Source organism: Manis javanica, chromosome X (assembly GCF_040802235.1).
Source record: "Manis javanica isolate MJ-LG chromosome X, MJ_LKY, whole genome shotgun sequence".
In the NCBI taxonomy this organism is placed as follows: domain Eukaryota; kingdom Metazoa; phylum Chordata; class Mammalia; order Pholidota; family Manidae; genus Manis; species Manis javanica.
In genome coordinates, this window is record NC_133174.1 from 31,938,546 (window position 1) to 31,950,862 (window position 12,317).

The following is a 12,317-nucleotide window of genomic DNA, read 5'->3' on the forward strand; positions in this document are numbered from 1 at the left end:
TCACACAAAATTAAGTTTTTACCTTCTCATTAAAATTTAAATTGGATGCATACTATTTTATAGTGTAGAGATGTGTAAGTGAAATGGAGTTGAAGAGATCCCACCCGATTCTGGTCCCGATTCCTTCAGTTTCCAGTGGTATGAATGGGAAATGGATCCCAGTTTCACCATTTATGAAGTGGGGATAATATAAGCCACTTCATATAGTTTCTGTAAGGATTAAATGAGATAATATCTGCAAAGCCCTGACATAGTTTCTGTAGATAATAAATGTGAAATATATGTTAGCTAGTATTGAATCACTGCTCGGTTGTTGGAAATGGAGTCTGTTCCCAATATTTTTGCTCTTTATAATGTTGCCATGTTTACCCACTTCAAAATTATTTCCTTGGGATAAATTCCTAGCAGTGGAATAAAGGGCATAAATATTTTAAAGGCTTGAGCTGAATGCCTTTCTAGACTGGCTGTATGGATTTGCACCCACACTAACATTGCATAACATTGGTCGTCTGGCTCCACCCTTGAGAACACTATGTATTAACTTTTTTTAACTGTGCTTATGTAATAGACAAATAATATCTCATTTAAATATGAATTTTGGTGGTTACCTAGTGACACTGAATATTTTTCATACATTTGTCTTCTTTTGTGAATTGTCTGTCCATCAATCAGTACCTATTATTACGTACCACTTTTGTGCCAGACACTGCTAAATATATCATGGGAACACATTTGTGCTAAGGCAGACATCATGCTCTGATAACACACCATTTATTGAAGGTGCTCCTCATGTCAGGCACTGGGCTAAGTGCTTAATTTGATAACGTGAAACACTGTGGGTTTCCTGGTTAATAATTAGCCTCCTTTGGCTACTCTGAAGTTTGTTCTGCCACTTCCCTTTTTTGGTCACATTCTTCAGAATCAGAGTCGGGGATGTTATGTTTATATATTTGGGATAAGTAAACTGCTATGATATGAATTTAGATTTCATACACATACATAAAACAGATGGGCAGATGGACTCACTACAAAAGGTATAGAGAAGAGATGTATAGTGATGAATTAATAACATTTGAGTGGCTAGAAGGAGCTGAAAAATATATAAACCATATAAACCAAACAAACAGTTTGAACATGTGTAAAGCTTAATGCAAATTAAGGTGGTGTTCTTTGAGAACGCAGGCTGAAAAGCCTGTCCTACACCTGGCAGCTCAAGTGAAGTGTCTTGTGGTAACCACCCACCCATCTCCATACCCATTGTCCAGTTATATCCTAGATTAAAAGATCATCTTTGGTTTGACAACTGCACAATGGCAGCTTTCTTGCCTATGTAGGTGAATTAGAAGAGTCCAATGACAGGTAAAGGTGGAAAAGTGTCTCCTTACTTCCAATGGTAGGTACAGGAGTCCCAGGTATCTTGCAGTACTTTCAGGGAGTTGTTATTCACCTGGGTGTTTACATCCCCTCCTGGCATGCTGGCAGCTTCCAGTTTAGCAGGGTATTATTTATTGCCCTCTGCAAGGATATCACGCAGGGCAGAATGTGTGGTCATTCTGCCAATGCATAGCTTCATTGCCATTCATAGCATTCAAATAATTTTCACATATATGATCACAACGATTCTGGGAGGTGTCAGAAAGCTGGCTCCGCAACTATCACCAACACATGGTAAGACAAAGCTGAGCTTCTTGCTTTGGCTGTCTCAAAGGTGTGAAGGGAAGGGCAGAGTTTATAGAGAATTGGAAGTTTGGTTTAAGGCAAGTCTTTCAATGCAGGGGGATTTGATTAGGTTTGGGTGACAATATACATATGTCCAGGTTTGGTGAAAACAAGATGAAGATTTTGAGAAGAGGGATTCAAAGAATATCAGGGTGCAAATGGTCTGCTTGATGTTTTCCATTGATGAGTTGATGGTCTGTGGGTAAGGGTTCATAATAAACAATCAAACCATTTGCTTGGGCAGGGCAGTCCTAGAAAAGTAAAGTAACACTAATGAACACAGTGGAATAGGGAAGTCATGTTAGTGTAGCCAGGAAGGTGTGTGTTGGGTTTTCGGTGTCCAGGTTGAGTGTGGGGTAGACAGTTTGGTTTTCAGAGGAAACATGGTCATAACTCCACTTTATAGATGAGGAAACTGAGGATCAGGAAGATAAGTGGCTTTTCAAGGTCATACACCTAATTATTTCTAGAGAGAGAACTACCATGAGCTTTTTTCCATCTTGTCCACTAACAACTTTCCCTCAGATGCCATTCATCTTGCCCTTTGTTTCAAGTCTTTGGGCATTGATGAGTTGCTAGAGCAAAAGGAAGTTTCAAATTGGTTTTAAGGTTTAAGCCGCACAGTCTTACTTGAACAGATGATAAAATGCTTTGCTGAGAATGGGTTTGTCCAATGAGTCTAAGTGCACTCCACTCTATGTTTCAAAGATACTTTGTGGATGAAGAATAGGGAATTGTGTCCTCTTAGAAGTTTGATGTGACATAGTAATCATTAATACAGTACTGGCTGCTGTATCTATAGTATGCAGGGAGTGGAAATCCTTCACTGTTTTCACTCTAAGATTTTTCATGGAGATGTCTTTAACTGGGAGTCAAGGAGGAAGAAAGAGAAAAGGGGAAAACTGAGAGAGTGGGTCCTATTCTCTCTCTCTCACTTGTGCTACGTACATCTGGATTTTCTTTAGTTCATTTTACCTCCATGGCTCCTCTGTACTCCTAGCCCCCATTCCACCTCACCCCCAACTCCTATGTGGTTCAGAATCCAAGTCTGAGTGGGGTAAATGGGATACAGGGTTGTTGTTTTTATAAGTCCACTAGAATGTAAGCTTCAGATATGCAGAGGTACATTCACTTCAATTTTGGATCTCCAGTGCTAAGAGAATACCAAAGGTGCTCAAAGACATTTGTGGAAAGAACAAGTGAGCAGGTAGACGCCAACTACCATTTTCTTTTGAGCAAAATTCACAATGCAATTCAAGGAGCCACTTTTGTTTCCTTAACTTCGATCCTCAGTGTGCTGATTGGCAGTTCTCCTATTGCCCATGATGTGTGAGAAGTTAGGTCATAGGTAGGCAACCAGAGATTGGGTTTCGTGGCATCTCTGCCCTGCTGCTGTTGCTGAGAATGCCAAGTCCTTATCCAGGTGTGTGTGGACATGAAATGAGGGAAATGGAGGCCTGAATAAGAGGACTCCTGGATGATCCCAGGAATGAATACTTTAGCAGAGACTGGAGGGACAAGCATAAGAGGTGAGGTGAGACGGTGGCAGTGGTACTAGTTTGACTGGAAAATGAATGCATCTTTGATGAGTCAGGTTCTAAGATTTTCTATGACTTATACTGTAATGTTGTATCCCAGGAAATAAATTAGAACTAATCCCTGAAATTCAAGATCAGAGATTGAGGCACCAGGACCCTCCCAAGCTCACAGGAAACCAGTAAGCATAGCTGTAAGCACAATGCAGCTAACGCTTCTTGTTCTAAAAACTCATCTAAAGATACTTGCAGAAATACTATAGATTTCATAAAAAATGATTAGCCCCCTCAAAGTGATCTAAGAAATATGTTTACATTTTTTGGTAGGAAGTTATATATCTTGATACCTATGTTTCTATATATTTACCTCTATGTATATGTTGTACTAAAGACAATTGTACTTAATATCTGCTGCATGGAAAAACAATTTTCCAGTGGATTGTAAATTCTATTTATTTATCTGTTCAATAATTAAATCTCAGATCTAATAAGGGCACATCACTCAGAGTATTAGTAAGAAAAAGTATCTGTTGGATCTAGTTAATTTCAACAGTTATAGGGCACCAAATTAGTTATGAAATGCAAATATTCACAAAATGCAAACACATGAACTAACTGATCATTTTGCTAATTGCTCTTTCTTTTTAAAAAAAGCTTCTGTGTGGCAAGTGTACATAAGAAAATAGTGCTACTAGTTATAAAGTTTCTTTGGTCCAAGCCTGATACAAGAAGATTAGGGATAAAATCTGTCACATATACACGTGGTAAATTGAGTTTTTGGAGACAATGACTGCAATGATCATTTAAAAAAATATATATATATCTTTGGTATTGTACTTATATAAAAATAAAAAGTAAACTATTTTCATTTGTTTTTTAAAAATAGAATCCCAAGATTGACAGAACAATGGAATGGCCAGTAGAATAGCATGATTTAAACCACTGTTTGGTAGTCATGTTGTCTTTGTTGGCAACACAGAAAAGTAAAGGCCAAATAGATCTTCATTTGGGGAATTTCAAGGTACCTTGAACATTTAAAATAAATTAGATCTGTGTCAACTTGGAACAAGGTTTGGTTGTGGGTTCCAGACCTCTAACCTTGCCCTTTTCTTTTTTCACTTTTATCAGCTATTTGAATGCAGACCCAAGAGACACATGAAGCAAATTTAGAAATGAACCAAAGCTAAGAGAGAGAGTTAGGTTGGGAGTGGTACGTAATATGTTAGATGATGAAATGAAGATTCAAAGATAATTGTCATAGGCTGGCACTAAGAAACAAAAGCAACAAGGTTAAAACTAACAGATAAATACAAATTTTTCATTAAGGGTTCATAATTTAATCACATGAGCATAAAATGGAGGGGATCTCAGAAATACTTATAAAAATGACCTGTGGGACTTAATTGGTCTCCATTTTAATACAAGCCAATAAGTCTAGAAAGCTGTTGATGAGCTTTGATTCCTTTGGCTGTATAAGTTAGTGAAAGAAGAATATCCTGTTTTCCCTCCTCCTTTCATCTACACCTCCCATCTACATCTCCTCCCAGTTTACCTCTGGCAGGAGTATTGTTTTGGATTTATCAGATTCTGGGACCTGATGATACCATGTTTGCCAGCGGGCATGGTCACTGTGTTAACAGGTCAGTGCTAGGGTTTGACTGTCTTGCTGCTCTCCGTGAAACACGGCTGAAGTGCGAAGGAACAGGGCCTACTCCACAAGAGAGATTCTCTTCCTCTCTTCATTCTCTGCCATCTGCATAGCAGAAATGATAAGCTGACTCAGGGCATACTGTCTTGGAGCATATCTAACCAACAGTACACTTTTCTTTTTTCCCTTACATGGGGCTGGAGTATGGTAAGATCTACAACTTGGGGGCAGGTGAGGCATTAGGAGATCTCAGTGACAACCTGCTTTGGGCTGAAGGCATTTAGGCTAAGTAACCTAGGGAAAAGTTATGTGCCACATGGCTACATGGTCCAGCCTAAACATCAGAGTATTGGAGGGGGAGGCAGAGGTTGGAGGTCTAAGACCAGAAAGTGATTAAGGATTTATTTAATTTCCTATTTCTACTATTTTTTTTGGCTTTGTGTCCCTTCTATGAACCTCTCAAGGGAAGATGGCAGTGTCTAGAAGAGGGTATACATTTTTTTCGATTCTTTGCTCATAATACTATTCAAAAGCCCAGAACCTTTATCCCTCCACTGTCTCTAACAGCTGGATTAAGAGGACAATATAGGAGTTACTGTCCCTCTATACTCCAGACATATATTTTTGACTCTTTATTGTATATGCCTATTTGAATATCCCATAGGAACCTCAAAACTTATTTTCAATTTTTTTTGTTTCTTTGTACTCTTTCCTCCTGATTCCCCACCACTACCCACTAATTTGCAAATGCACTTCTGCTGTTATTGTAGTAGTCCCTGTTCAGTGAAGATATCAAAACCTACCCTGTTTCCTGGCTTCTTGATTCACCATATTTCTTGGTCACTGGATTCTGTCATTTAAAAAGAGTCTTTTGAACATATCTACTGCTGCCCTTACCTAGCTTGTCTTTACTCTCTGTGTTACATGGGTGATTTTAAGTCATGACCTATATCTTCATTCCTGCCACAATGCTTGGCACATAGTTTGTGACTGACTCTGGAAAGTAAAGCCTTTGTGATTATCCTCAAATGTTTAATGGAACACGATATTTGAAAGACAATAAATTGGGTTGCTTCAAATGTCAGGGTAGCCAATAGTCATTAATATAAGATAGAACTCAGAGTGACTCCAGCTACGAACTAAACTATTTCGTGAAGCTCTGAGCTCTTCATCATAGGGATTATTATTATTCAAGCTGGGCAGGCATCAAGGACAGTGCTATTGAAGGGATTCTGGCTTTGGTATAATGCTGGATGGTATGTCTCCTAAAGTCCCTTTCAACTCTAAGATTTGATAGTTTCTATGTTAATTTTACAGATTTGTAGAAAATCCAAAATGTTCAGCATTTGTTCTGACTGGTAGAATCAACGATAACTACATTTCTTCTCACTGCTTTTCTGTATTTTTAAGTTTTCCAAAATAGAAGTGTATTACTCTCATAATCAGAAAAAAATTCATTATGAGTAAGCACAAAAACTTTACTTTTAAAGATGAAATTTGATCTCCTTCAAATATGAATATAGCTTTTTGCTATAGATATCAAAGAAATATTTTTGCTCTTGGATATATGCCACCCATTGGCTTGTTGTAGGTTTGGCTGCATACAGTAGAAAATAAAAAATTAACAGTGACTTAAAAACCTAGAAGTCTGATTCTCTTTTATGTCAAAGAACTTCCGATGTAGACAGCAGAGGTGGTATAGTGGCTATGTCAGGCATCATCACTTCTTTATCTTGTTCAGCTGTATGTGGCTTCAATTCCCAAGGTCCTCATGGTCCAAAATGGCTGCTGAAAGCCAGCATTACATATGTATTCTGAACAGCAGAAAAGAGGAAGGAAAAGATGATGGGCCTGCCTCTTCATTTTAAAGATCTTCCTGGAAATATAGATAACACTTCTACATAAATTGCACTGGTGAGAACTTGGCCATAAGGCCATACCTAGTCGCAAGGAATTCCGGGGGGTGGGGGGTGGGGTGGGGAATCAGAGTTTTGTTCCTAATGAAGAACAGAATAGATATTGGAAAGCTAATAATTATCTTTGTTTCACCTAATGACTGAGAGTAAGCATAATACAGAATCATTTGAACGTGTCACTGGCCACAGCTTCTTTGCTAATAATAGTTTTAGGAACTTTCTATTGAGTTCCATTTATTTAGATCAGTCAACAGTTATTTACTAAAAGCTTTCTATTTGTCTCATTTTTTTAATTTATAAAATGGATCTGCACCTTCCCCATGGGGTTGTAGTGAGTTTTCAGTGGGATGGTACATATGAAGCACCTGGAACAGTACCTTGGAACAGATACATATTAAGTGGTCAATAAATGTTCATAATTACCTGATTACTATGACTACCTGTGACCGAATACAAGTGAAATTGAAGGCATAGTTCCTGCCTTAGGTTCCTGCTTTTTTGGGTGAGAAGACAAGCTTACATGGGCGTGAAATAACTTCAGTGTGCAAATAAGAGCCAAACGTTATGGAGCAGAGTGTATGTTGCTGAGAATTCAAAAACTGAAAAAGTCCCAATAAGATGTGTGTGTGTGTGTATGTGTGTGACATAGAGAGAGAGGTGCAGGGAATATTTTTGAAGACTTAAGGCTTTAGCTTTCATGACGGTGACTTCTTAATTTCTTCCCTTGAGCGGCCATGTAATTTGGTGCTGCCTCCCAGAGAAGCTAAGTGCTGGTCTACAGCATTGAAGGCTGGCAAGGGTCTTTCTAATTCTTAAAAGTTCCATGGGAGAAGCTACAGGCTCCCTCATTTTCTTTCATGCTCATTTGTAAAACTATTAGTATTAGCTTCTTTAGGGCAAAAACTCATGAATTAACATAAACATATTTTTTTCTTAGTTTAAGAATACGCTACCTTACTAAAAACTGCATGAATTGGGTGAACAACAACATAAGTACGGGGGTGAGAATGGATAACCTATTAGACAGATAGTGCCTGCTTTTTGGGTGGGGGGGGGGAAGGGAAGTCTTTCCTAGCACTGCATTCTATTTTATGCAGTACATTTGCTAAGAGAATTCAAAAGGAGAAATCGGGCCTATTGTCCTTCATTTCAGCAGTATTGAAGTCCCAATTTCATCTTTTGAGGCTCTTAAGGCGCCTACTACATAAAAAGGAATGGACTGCTTGCTATTCAACCATAGCTGGAATAGCAATACCAATCATTATATTGTTATCTATTTGAAAAACGTGGATTTTACTTGGAGATGGTATTTATTGAAGCCTGCAAGAAATCCATTTTCTGTCTACCTGGCAAGAGCAATTTGAAATGGAAAATTCAAGCTCAGAGATCAGTTGAAATTTGACCTTCTCTATATCGCCATGATTTTGGTATGATGATGTATGCAGGGGTGGGGGGAAGGGGTGTCCATTGGCTCCCATCCTGTGCTGGATTCATCTCCTGCTGCACAATAGGGCAATCTAAGAGAAACCATTTCCCGCTTTATTAAAACGGGGGAGTGTGTGGGATGCTGGGCTGATGCGCTTAAAATGCGTTGTGAAGCATCATGGAAATTTTGCAAAAGACTTTTCTGTGGCAATAATTCTATTGATAGAGTCAATGAGAGTTTTGTCTGTGCAAGAACTGCAGGATGGGACCCCAAGTCACATGCTTTCAAAATTATTCTCCCTTTGTTGGCTATCACAAAGGATATTTTCCCATGAAAACAAGATCTTTTGTTTCTTATGAATTCATTCTAATTTTGAAGCAGGCTGCTAGGGTTATTGCATGTTCTTCTTGCACTGGCAGGTGGCCTGAGGGAGCTGGCGAGATGGGCTCAATCATCTCTTAAGGCTTTTCCTGGTCTTAATGTCATTCACTTCTCATCTAAAACCATAGTCCTTGATGTTCATTTCCAAAGGAAATAACGATGAGGTCACCCATGGTGATTTGTTTCTGTTTGCCTTTTTAAAAAAGCAGGCAGGATATCTCTGCCTTCCTCGTTTCCCTACCTTTTCGCAAAAAAATATATGCATAGAAAATATAGTTAGGTAGTGAACATTTAGACAAGTTAGAGCATCATTTTCCAAAGGAATTTATTACATTGTATGTGTGAAGTTTGGTATAGAAAATAAAACAGCTAAAGTTCCCTCGTCCTGACTGCTCACACTTGATCCACCCAGGGTGCTGTGTGAAAACATTTAACAGTGATTTGGCAAACATTTATGTAAAAATCTGTAGATCTATGCTAACCACTGAGGGTTCACGATAGGTAGGGCTTAGGCTGGGCCCTCAAGGAAGTCCCACAGAAAATGCTCTGGCAGCACTACAGCAAAGAGATGAACTCAAAAGTGTTATAGGAGCTCAGATGAAAGGAAATTCAGCATACACACATGAAAGACTGCTGTCAAAAGTTCACAATATATTAAGCTGGCATAGGAAACCTCTATGTTTAAGTTTCCTACATAGCCTATTGTAGAAAGCCTCTGCCAGGCCGTTTGCACTGAATTTTTTAGTAAGCCCAATGTTACAGCAAGAAATGAGAGGGTGCAGGCTTGCTGTGCTACAGGATGGGGGTGCGGGCTATGGACATCCCGAAATAGTAACAGTAATCTTTGGGCCATGCCTATGCACATGTGCACACGCATGCGCGTGTGACCACCAGACTCCCAGAGGGCATCTATGTGGAGCAAAGGAAGCTGAGATGAGGGCGCCTCGTCTACTCATTTGGTATCTTTGGTCTTGAGGACGTCTATTGGGGTTTTTGCTGGTTCCTCACCCAGCATGAGCTCTCATTTTCATCAGCCTTAGAATGTGTACTGGCCCTTGATATCCAGAAAAACTCATCTATGGTGGCTTTCAGGGGACAGGGTAGGGCAAGATACCATTGGAAGCAGAGATGACTTGGGAATATCATACACGAACAATACATGGTGTCACTTTGGGATCAAATACAGAAGACTTTGAGTGGGTGGAATGTGAGTTGTTTTCTTGGTTGGAGATCTTCCCCTTTTCTGTTGGAAGCAAGGATGGAAACCCTGGCCTATGGGGTAAGCTGGGGAAGGAAGTGTTCTCAGCCTTAGCCCAGGGGTCAGGTGGTACATAGGGATCAAGGCAGTGGGACATTTGGGCAGTCACCGAGCCCAGTTTGACTGCAAGTTCTTCAAGGGCAGGCCTGCGACATTAAAAGGGGAGGCAAAGGTGCTGAGCCAAGACTTGTTGCAATGGTAAGATGACCATGAATTGGAAAAGGGGACACATCATCTGCTGAGACACCCAATCCAAAGAAGAACAGAAAAGAGATAAATGGTATAAGCAGGGCATGTGATTTTAGTAACAACAGGGCTGAAATAACCAGAGAGGGATTGCATTAAAAATAAGGCTTCTAGTGAAGTCCAGATTGCAGAGAGAAAACTGTGCTTTATATCCATAAAGCTGCCTGAGACATTCCAGGTCTTTGGCTTGCATTAGCTGCTTATAATACTGCTTTATCAGACTTCAGAACGCTCTGTTCACACATTAACCTATAAATGCATGAAAGTCAAATTCAGTGCTCCATATAGGGAAAGAAGGTTGTCATTTTCATGTGTTGTTTTGAAGAGGGTGTTAATGAACTCCAAGTGGTTCTCACACAGCCCTGCAGCATAAAGGGCCTTCCATGTGAAGGGAAGCCCTGAGCAGGATCTTTAAAACTTTTCCTTCTCTATTCCTGTTCCCTCCCCTCTCCTCATCCTAACTCTGACGTCTTTAAGAAAAGCACTTCGGAAAATACACAATAAAAGCAGCCAGGGGGAAAAGCCTGCCTGGAATGTTCTTCGTCAAAGCTGCAGGTGGCCAGTGGGTCAAGGCCTTGTGGAAAATGCTCTTGCTTGCTTAAGTGTCAAAGTCTTTGCTTTGGACCATTTCTTTGAAAAATCTTCTTGACGGAACATGATGAGTCTTCTTTTTCTCAGGTGATATGCAGCTGCACCAGACCCTTAGTTTGTAACGTGCAAGCTGGCACATGAGGCTTCCTAATTTCAGCTGTTTGAATGAGTGCCACCATAAATGGACTGCTATGGCTTTCGTAAAGAACAGAGCTCTGCAGGCTTTAGGTCCAAAACTCCAGGGGCACAAATCTACCACAGTTCCTTATGAGAGCCCCATTGAGAGCAAGGTAGCACCCACTATTTCCTAGATGCCAAAGAGGCAAAGCACAGCAGACCTTCCAGAAACATGCATCCAAGCAGGGGTTGTTACAGGACAGGTCCTCTGTGTTTGACTGGCTGGAGGTACTGCTATCAAAAGCCCTTTAGAGAAACTAACGATCTTGCAAACCACTAGGTTGCTACAGCACTGCACAAACAAGATAATGAAATGAGGACTTAACTGGGCATTGGCAGGTCACCACTGAAGGGTGCTCCTAGCTTGTGCAGTCAGCAGGGGGCTCGAGTCTGCTTGTTCCGGGTCATGTGGGCCATTTGTGGAATTTTTGAAGGTATCTTGAAATTGGCAATGTTGGGAGTATTTACATCAGTACAAATAACAAATGCTACAAACCAGGGCTATTTGTTCTTTCTTTCAGTGAGCTAAACATTTACCAGCACACCCCTGGCTTGCCTCCATTCCTGCAAAGCACTAAGCTAACTAAAAGGCTATAGAAACAACATGGATAAATGTCACAGACATCCTTCTGAGTGAGAGAAGCCATACCCAGATCACATACTGTATGATTCAATTTTATGAAGTTCTAGAACACCCCAACTAGTCTATGGTGAAAAATACCACCATGGAGTTACCTCTGGAGGGGTGAATTGAGTGAAGGGGCATGAGGAATTTTCTGGGTGATGAAAATATTCTGTATCTTAACATGGTCATGTGTTGTACAGGTTTATGCATTGATCATATGCTCATCAAATTATCTACTTAATAATATCTGTGCAGTTTGTTGTATGTAAGTTTCACCTCAAAAGAAAAAAACTGCAAATAAATACTTAAGGCTATTTAGTGACTTCGCTTTATACAACTGTATGGGTTAGCAATTTTGAAATTATTTGTGTGTTTTAGGTTTAGTAAATATATAGAGAATAGTGAGAGTTAGGCTTCTCACTGTTGGAGAGAAAAGGTCCCCAGGTAGGGATCCCAGGATAGAATGCAGACTGTGATAAAAAGAATTTAACTGTCTTACAAATGTACAAAACAACCTCACTGAAAGGGGATGGGAGAGGAGGTGCTGACATAGTAACTTAGGAGATGATTGGCAAATGAAAGGCACAAGGAACTACACATAAGCACTGTACCCACAGGGGTCCAGATGAACAATTCTGATTCTGGTACATATACATACTGGAACTGAGTAAGTGTGTAAAGGAATAGCACATGGTGGGAGCCAGGTTCTCACTGCTGGAGGGAGAATTTGCAGGTATGCAAGGTAAGGGGCCTACAATGACCCATGTGGTAATGGTTTTCAGTTGGAGACACAGG

At 40.0% G+C, this 12,317-nt stretch overlaps 1 long non-coding RNA gene across 2 annotated transcripts in view; it reads left to right on the top strand.

The window, feature by feature from the left end:
• LOC108410073 (uncharacterized) overlaps positions 1 to 12,317 on the top strand; it is a 77,178-nt gene that overhangs the window by 8,918 nt on the left and 55,943 nt on the right. The window contains exon 1 of one of the 2 annotated variants that reach the window (XR_001856394.3): positions 1,593 to 1,668. The exons of the other annotated variant lie outside the window; for it this stretch is intronic. This is a non-coding gene — a long non-coding RNA (uncharacterized lncRNA). Of the gene's footprint in view, positions 1 to 1,592; positions 1,669 to 12,317 lie in introns of those variants that run through there. 2 annotated transcript variants of the gene reach the window in all.